Here is a 9,026-nt window from a genome sequence, read left to right on the forward strand (position 1 = left end):
TCATTTTGTCTGTATTTTATTTAATGCTCAAGGGATTACTATCACTGACGGTATATCCATCGCTGGACTGTACTATATCATTGTAAAACTAAAGGCAGTTCAGTAGTAAAAACTGACCAATCTCAGACCTGTAGAAAGAATACAGAGAGAAATCCTCAACTTCAAAGTCACACAGTCACCGAAAGTGTACTGTTATTCAATTCTTTTGATGTACAGCTAAGGATCAAATTGCCTGTGTATTTTTTTGCCTTCAGTTTTGCTATGACAAATTCCAGGGGTGAATGCAATAACCAATGATAGCTGGAAAGCTGAAGTACTTATGATAAAATACTGATCAGTAGTTTATACCAGACAGTTTAAACTTAATTGCTATTGACCAAGGTAAGGAACTTAGAAGCAATATCAAATAATCCAACCATACCTCTGTTCCTCGATGATTACCAGATTTGGACAAGTTTGTTCTCTTAACCCAGACAGGGATATCTACAATTTTACTGGTGTGAGATTTTTCAATCTCACCCTATGGTAAAGACAAGTTACATGCACTCAAGATATTTGCACAGCTCACATAGGGTAAGAGATACAAATCATTAACCCTCTTTAGGGTGAGACAGGAGATCTCAACCCTCGGGATAAGATTCTTAATCTATAAAACACTTAACAGAACAGCATAAGACAACATAAGAATCTGAACCCTCGGGTTGAGATTCTCCTGTCTTGCCCCAAAGTGTGTGTGTGAACAATTCTATTAATCTTTCTCGCGAAATATGAGAATCACACAATATATATACAGCCGAGAAATCAGAGCCTGATGTCATGGCTTCATAAATGTTTTATAGTGTCAACCCTCTAACAGTGATTGGTTGATCATTAAAACAAGATTGCTTAATTGGGGGAGAATCTGGCGTATGTTCAGAGGTCCTGGGTACAAATCCCAGTCTTGTTGATTAATATGAAATTTTGCATTGGTCTGAAATTTAAAAAAAATCTCTTCTCTCATTCTGATCCGTAAAACAAGGGGAAGAAACTCTGATAGATCACAGTGGCTTCTGTTTTAAACGAGCCTTCATCAATTTCTCATATTTTGAGGTTTACTTATAAAGGACAGAGAGATCTGTAGTGAAAGTTATTCAATGGTGTAAGGTATGCTCCCTTTCTTACCTCAGGTTAAATAATCAGCTATTGAAATGATACCAGATTAGTTTCTCTTGCAAAATTAATTTCATCAAAAAAGGAAATACTTGAACTACGCTGATTTTTTAAATACCATTTTTACAGGGACTCTAGAGTTATGCATGGATTGCAATCAAATTGGGCCAGAAACTTCCTTAGGGGAGGGGATCAGATTTTGCGTAAAAGGTGACCCTGACCCCCCTGGGGCAGGAGGGGCGGGGCCCAATAGGGGTAATAGAGGTAAATCCTATAAATCGCTACTTGTCCTAGAGTTCTGCATGGATTGCAACCAAATTGGGCCAGAAAACTTCCTTAGGGGAAGGGGATCAGATTTTGCATAAATGGTGACCCTGACCCCCTGGGGCAGGAGGGGCGGGGCCCAATAGGGGTAATAGAGGTAAATCCTATAAATCGCTACTTGTCCTAGAGTTCTGCATGGATTGCAACCAAATTTGGCCAGAAACTTCCTTAGGGGATCAGATTTTGCATAAATGGTGACCCTGACCCCCCTGGGGCAGGAGGGGCGGGGCCCAATAGGGGTAATAGAGGTAAATCCTGCAACAAAATTTGGCCAGAAGCTTCCTTAGGGGAAGGGGAACAGATTTTGCATAAATGGTGACCCTGACCCCCCTAGGGCATAAGATGCAGGGCCCAATAGGGGTAATAGAGGTAAATCCTATAAACCGCTACTTGTCCTAGAGTTCTGCATGGATTGCAACCAAATTTGGCCAGAAACATCCTTGGGGGAAGGGAACAGAATTTGTATAAATTTTGACTCTGACCCCCCTGGGGCAGGAGGGGCGGGGCCCAATAGGGGAAATAAAGGTAAATCCTATAAATCGCAACTTGTCCTAGAGTTCTGGATGGATTGTAACCAAATTTGGCCAGAAACATCCTTGGGGGAAGGGGGAAGGGGAACAGAACTTGTATAAATTTTGGCTCTGACCACCCCCCCCCCCCCCTCCCCCGGGGGTAGGAGGGGCAGGCCCAATAGGGGAAATAGAGGTAAATACTATAAATCGCTACATGTCCTAGAGTTCTGCATTGATTTTAACCAAATTTGGGCAGAAACATCCTTGAGGTTAACAGAATTTGTATAAGTTTTGGGTTTGACCCCCCTGGAGCAGAAAGAGTGGGGCCCAATAGGGGAATTAGAGGTAAATATTCAAATTCTTTCAGAAAAGAAACAATGAACTTGTATTCAGAACATTACTTGGCATTACAAACCAGGTGAGTGATACAGGCCCTGTGGGCCTCTTGTTTAAATACCATTTTTACAGGGACACTTGAACAAGTAGGAAAAAAATTCACATATATACATAATCATGTTATCATGCATGTTTACATGCGCGTAAAGTACCTCGTTTTGTCTTTATAGAAAATATATTGTAATTATAAGTATATTGTTTTAAGAGAAGAAGTCGAGAAATCTTGACTAGTTATTCCTAAACAGAAGGAAAACAAAATTCTTTAAGAAATGGAAATTTTTTATTTACAATCTGATAATAAATACACATCCTCTGTAGTAAAATCTGTATATGATTTGAATATGATAACATCAAGTACCAGACACATTTATGATCATCGGAGACAAACGATTGATTAAAAATGCATAGCTACACTGCACTTATTACCGTACATGTAAGTGCTATCCACCACAACAGTGCGCAGTGTAGCCCAATTTAACCAACCGTGCATATCCAACAATGTAATTTTACATTAGTCATCACAAACATTGAAATCTCTCACACATAGTATATGAAAACCAAATCTCCATGATATATCTTGTGACAGACACAATACATTTTTTTTTTATTTTGTGTATTTCAGCTTTATAATACCTCTATATTTAGACATTTTCAATTTATACAAGATGACAGATAATCATGATACAACCAAACTTTCTCTCAGCATTACAAGATATAAAACCCCGGTAATGAATTTCTATTAAATAAAAAATACTACTGGTATTGGCTCATATTCTATCTTCTTCTACATCATCCGAGGGAAACCAAGGGAAATAACTCTAACAAATGAGAATGGCATAGGCGGTGTGGAGTTATTGTTCCTAGGTAGATTGGTATTTTTTAAGTTGAGTTATTTACTAGGACTTTAAACTGTAAGTAATTCCTGTCAAAGTCAGCTACATTACATCTGATAGATAAATCGACCATTCTGATCTATCATAGTTACTTCCCTTTGTTTCATTTCCCCGTTATAGCGGTATGATATGACGAGCTAAATATCATCCTAAACGAATTAAGTTTTAAAAAATGATTAACAGTTCTTCAATTTTTGTGTTTGGAAAATAAATTAACTGAACACTTAATAATTAATTGGAATTAATTATATTTATCACTTTTTACGAGGTCCTTTTCTCCTTTATGGTTATTCCATCTTTGTATTTAATGCAGAGTTATCTGCTCCTGAGAGGAGGTAGAGATGAAAAGGTCATGTACAAAAGTTACTCACCCTTTCTCTGATATAATGTTAATCTAACAAAAATACGACATATCAATCAATATCTACCCACAAGGGCAGTTAACTCTGTAACTTACAATATGGAATATGTAATAGGCAATATCGGAGACAATTTTTATACAATTTAACTGTAAAAAATATAACTAATATAATATAGCATCAAATACTAAGTTTAAGAATAACATAATTATAAATAAATACTTTCATTTTAATAAGCTTAATATGTTAGGTTTAGATACATAGAAATAGTTTAACTATAGAGAACTTTGTATATCCAAACATATTATACACCTATATGTATTTCTATGGAAATAAAATATTTACATTGTGATTATAGAAACTCACTATTTACCATTATGGTAATAGTTTTCAATTTCATACATGATATATAGATATGTAAATCTAATTATACCTCCTCTGGAAAAGTGTTTATTCTTTGTTTAAAATCATATCAACAGCCACAAGGTTTGTTAAAGGATGTGCCAGGTTCAGGAGGTGTAGAAAAGTCGGAGTACCTAGAGGAAAATCACCGACCACCACCTGGTTACATGTACATGTTAAACTTCTCCACCACAGTGACACCATTTTACTTTACCCATGGTAGGATAAGAAACAGTAGCTACAACACATGTAAGAAAGCTGAAGTACCTGGAGGAAAACCATCAACCATCAGTCAGCACTTGGCAACTGTCATGTAAACTTTTAATTTGAAATAAGTACCAAGAGATGGAGAACTAGTGGTTACATGTTACGTACATGTTAAAACCTCTCAACCAAAGTGACACCATTTTACTTTACCCATGGTAGGATAAGAAACAGTAGCTACAATACATGTACAGTATACCGATTAATTGGCAAGTTGATTTTTATTAATTGAGTACTATAATTAACCATTATCTTACTTAACTCCTTAATGATCTTTGATTAATCTGTCACATGTTTTTCAATACATATATATACAGCTTCTCTAAAATAATAAAACACCATTACCAGCATATATTTATAGTTGGCTACTCTATACTTTAGGTTAAGAATATTTTGAGCAGTAAAACATTTAAACATTGCACTTTTTATTGCATCATATGGTTTATAGACTTCAATTTGATTTGATTTATTAGTTTATCATCCTATTAACAACAAGAGTAAATTATGGACATGCCAGGAGAAGATGGTGGAGAAAAGCCAGAAAACACAAAGAAAAACCACCAACCAGCAGTCAGTACCAGGGGACTGCTATACATGGGATAGGTATTCACAACCCACTCTCAGAAGTGAAGAGCGTGTGGAAAAATGTCAGGACATCTTAACCACTCAGCCCTTGTCTATAGATATAAATTTTCATTGGAAATGTCAAGATCATGTTTCAGGTATCTTTATGTTTTTTGTTTTTGTTTTTTTTTTTTTCCAAGTTTTGAAAATACAAACATTTGTGACTCTTACTTGCTCTTATATTTCTATCAAGATGAAGAATAAATCTGTGTGATTGTCAAATGAATATGATTTTGTTTGGACAATAGAAGATGAATATATCTAACTATACTTGTAATTGGTTTTCCCCAAAGATGAATAATCGATGATGAAAGAAGCAGATTCATTGTCCAATCATAAACAAGGATTTCCAATAATGATCCAATCAAATTGCCCCATTTCAAAATTATGAAGTATATACATTCAAGATACTGCTTGACTTTTGTTAAGATAACAAATTTGGAATAACAAAATAATAAAACATTTTTTCCACAAAAAAAAAATAATTAAGTAAAACAAAGCTATAAAGATGCAAAACAATAGGCCCATTGGGCCTGTATCGCTCCTCTGATTATTCATAAAATACAGATTTTGGCTTTCCAAAACAATCACAACAGTGAAAAATACATCAGAAATTCTTTTCACCTAATATCTCAAATACTATAATAATTAAACTAATAATTAATATTTCTTTGTTTCTGGCTTTCTGATTTGCCTATTCATTTCTTTTATTCCACACAGTTTGCAAACAAAATTTCTTTCATACCCCAATGAAATTAAAAAATAGTGACTTCAATGCTTAAATGCTACTTAAATACATATGCTTTTATTCATGTTGAAGTACATAAATTCCATGAATATTTTATAAATCTTTCATCTGTTGTTAATATCCATACGAATAACTTATTATTATAATAAGTGTTTTATTGTTTGATGAATATTCATATAAATCACGTAACTATTCTAACATCTCACAATATTAATTAATATGCATCAAACCATTTCATTTCTGATAAAACTTCTGGTGTCATAAATATGATTTATATCATGTTACTGTACACACACATATTTTAGAGCATTCAAATTTCAATGCAAAATTGATTTTACAGTGATGAATTTGTGCTATACTAATATCTATAGTATAAACATTATTTACATCTATCACTTCTTCGCCTTAGTAAAGTCTGATTGTGTATTCAGTCTTCGCATACAGAGTTAGCTCCCTTGCCCTTGGTAGGTATTCATTGTTACATCATTATTTTGTGGGTGCAACTCCCGTTTTTTTCTGCGAAAAGTATGATGTTGCGCTCGCAAATACATGACGTCACAATCAATACTTATACAGAATATATTAACTGATACAGTCTATATTGAGCTTCACAACTAAGCTTACCATAGCTTTATTCTGTCTCAAATCGCCAAAAATGGGTGTAATTATTAAACGTCTAGTATCCAAAATAGCACTTGAATATGATTAAATATCGTTAAAATATATCTGTTTCAATAATCACTAGGAAAGCTAGTAACTACACCATTCAGGGAGTAATGTTAGTTGTTTACAATCATAAACAGCAATATCATAGACTTGTTTTCAATTTGCTGATACCTTTTTAACAATTTCTAGGAACTATATACAAGTTTTATGTGATTACCACTAAAACAGGATCCTCTTAATATCATATCAATGTTGAAAATGTGATATTAAGCAGAAAATGACATTAAGTGGATTTTACACTGTACTCATTTTCTTAATAATTCACAATAAACTGATTCTCATCTATACTTCGATCATTTATGGAGATTGCATTGCAAACAATTAACTTGATAATACTACTACATAAAATGTACTCTGTATTTGCATATTTCAGAGTTATCTGCCCTTGGAGGAAATATCAATTATCACATTACATGGTTTTGTGAGTACATGTAACAACATGCATTTGATTTCAGTGAAAATGACATATATCATGATGTACTTTTCACTCATACACAAATGACATCAATACTGTATTAATACACCTGCAGGGGCAGATAATTCTGTAATATTAAAAAAAGTAATATGATTGTGCCTAATTGTTAATCTCATTGAAGTCATAATGTAATGACATATTATAATCTACACATACATGCCTGACATATCTCTCTGAGAGACAAGACCATATTGTGATTTCGACGCTTAATCAGCAGACATAAAGGTTTAACATGATACAATTTACCACAATGATCATTCTACCGGTTTAAATACACACACGGATACAGTGAAACCTGACTTAACTGACCACTGACCTATCTGACCACTGAACCACTGACTTTACTTAACATTGAATTAGAAAATATCCTGTTACACCTTTCAATACTTCTAGTTACTAATTATCCAGTTTTCAATTGTATAAGTTGATTGCTTACAGATAGACTTGTTCACATAATACAGGGTCAGAAAAGTCAGATTTCATGAAATATTAGTATTTACTAAAAGTTTCTTTAATATTTTAGCCCAATTCACAACATTTAATAAGAGCTTTAAAACTCTGTGTTTTTAATCACATTTCAAATGGGCATGGAAATTATTACATAAAAATACACAAAAATGGAATGTTGACATCATATGTACTTCTATTAGAAAGACTATTAGAATATTAGTAAATCTAAAGTTTATTTTTATTTTATTGATTTTTATATAAAAACATAAATTGTATATTGAACTTCTTCCTAACTCTTAACTCATTTACCCATGAAAAGTCATAATAGACTGCTCTACGCTTTGATTCAGAAGAGTCTAATGTGTCCTCGGGGGAGGGAGGGGGGGGGGAGGGAGTAAATGAGTTAATTAATAACTACAACTGAGCAAATAATTTGGACTAGGCGATTATTCAATAAATTTAATATACTTTACTAGATTACAGTCAAACCTGTCTATAAAGACCACAGTCAAACCTGTCTATAAAGACCACAGTCAAACCTGGCTATAAAGACCACAGTCAAACCTGTCTATAAAGACCACAGTCAAACCTGTCTATAAAGACCACAGTCAAACCTGTCTATAAAGACCACAGTCAAACCTGTCTATAAAGACCACAGTCAAACCTGTCTATAAAGACCACAGTCAAACCTGTCTATAAAGACCACAGTCAAACCTGTCTATAAAGACCACAGTCAAACCTGTCTATAAAGACCACAGTCAAACCTGTCTATAAAGACCACAGTCAAACCTGTCTATAAAGACCACAGTCAAACCTGTCTATAAAGACCACAGTCAAACCTGTCTATAAAGACCACAGTCAAACCTGTCTATAAAGACCACAGTCAAACCTGTCTATAAAGACCACAGTCAAACCTGTCTATAAAGACCACAGTCAAACCTGTCTATAAAGACCACAGTCAAACCTGTCTATAAAGACCACAGTCAAACCTGTCTATAAAGACCACAGTCAAACCTGTCTATAAAGACCACAGTCAAACCTGTCTATAAAGACCACAGTCAAACCTGTCTATAAAGACCACAGTCAAACCTGTCTATAAAGACCACAGTCAAACCTGTCTATAAAGACCACAGTCAAACCTGTCTATAAAGACCAGTCAAACCTGTCTATAAAGACCACAGTCAAACCGTCTATAAACCACAGTCAAACCTGTCTATAAAGACCACAGTCAAACCTGTCTATAAAGACCACAGTCAAACCTGGCTATAAAGACCACAGTCAAACCTGGCTATAAAGACCACAGTCAAAACTGTCTATAAAGACCACAGTCAAACCTGTCTATAAAGACCACAGTCAAACCTGTCTATAAAGACCACAGTCAAACTGTCTATAAAGACCACAGTCAAACCTGTCTATAAAGACCACAGTCAAACCTGTCTATAAAGACCACAGTCAAACCTGTTATAAAGACCAAGTCAAACCTGTCTATAAAGACAAGTCAAACCAGTCTATAAAGACCACAGTCAAACCAGTCTATAAAGACCACAGTCAAACCTGTCTATAAAGACCACAGTCAAACCTGTCTATAAAGACCACAGTCAAACCTGTCTATAAAGACCACAGTCAAACCTGTCTATAAAGACCACAGTCAAACCTGTCTATAAAGACCACAGTCAAACCTGTCTATAAAGACCACAGTCAAAC

Source organism: Argopecten irradians, chromosome 13, assembly GCF_041381155.1.
Source record: "Argopecten irradians isolate NY chromosome 13, Ai_NY, whole genome shotgun sequence".
Classification (NCBI taxonomy): Eukaryota; Metazoa; Mollusca; class Bivalvia; order Pectinida; family Pectinidae; genus Argopecten; species Argopecten irradians.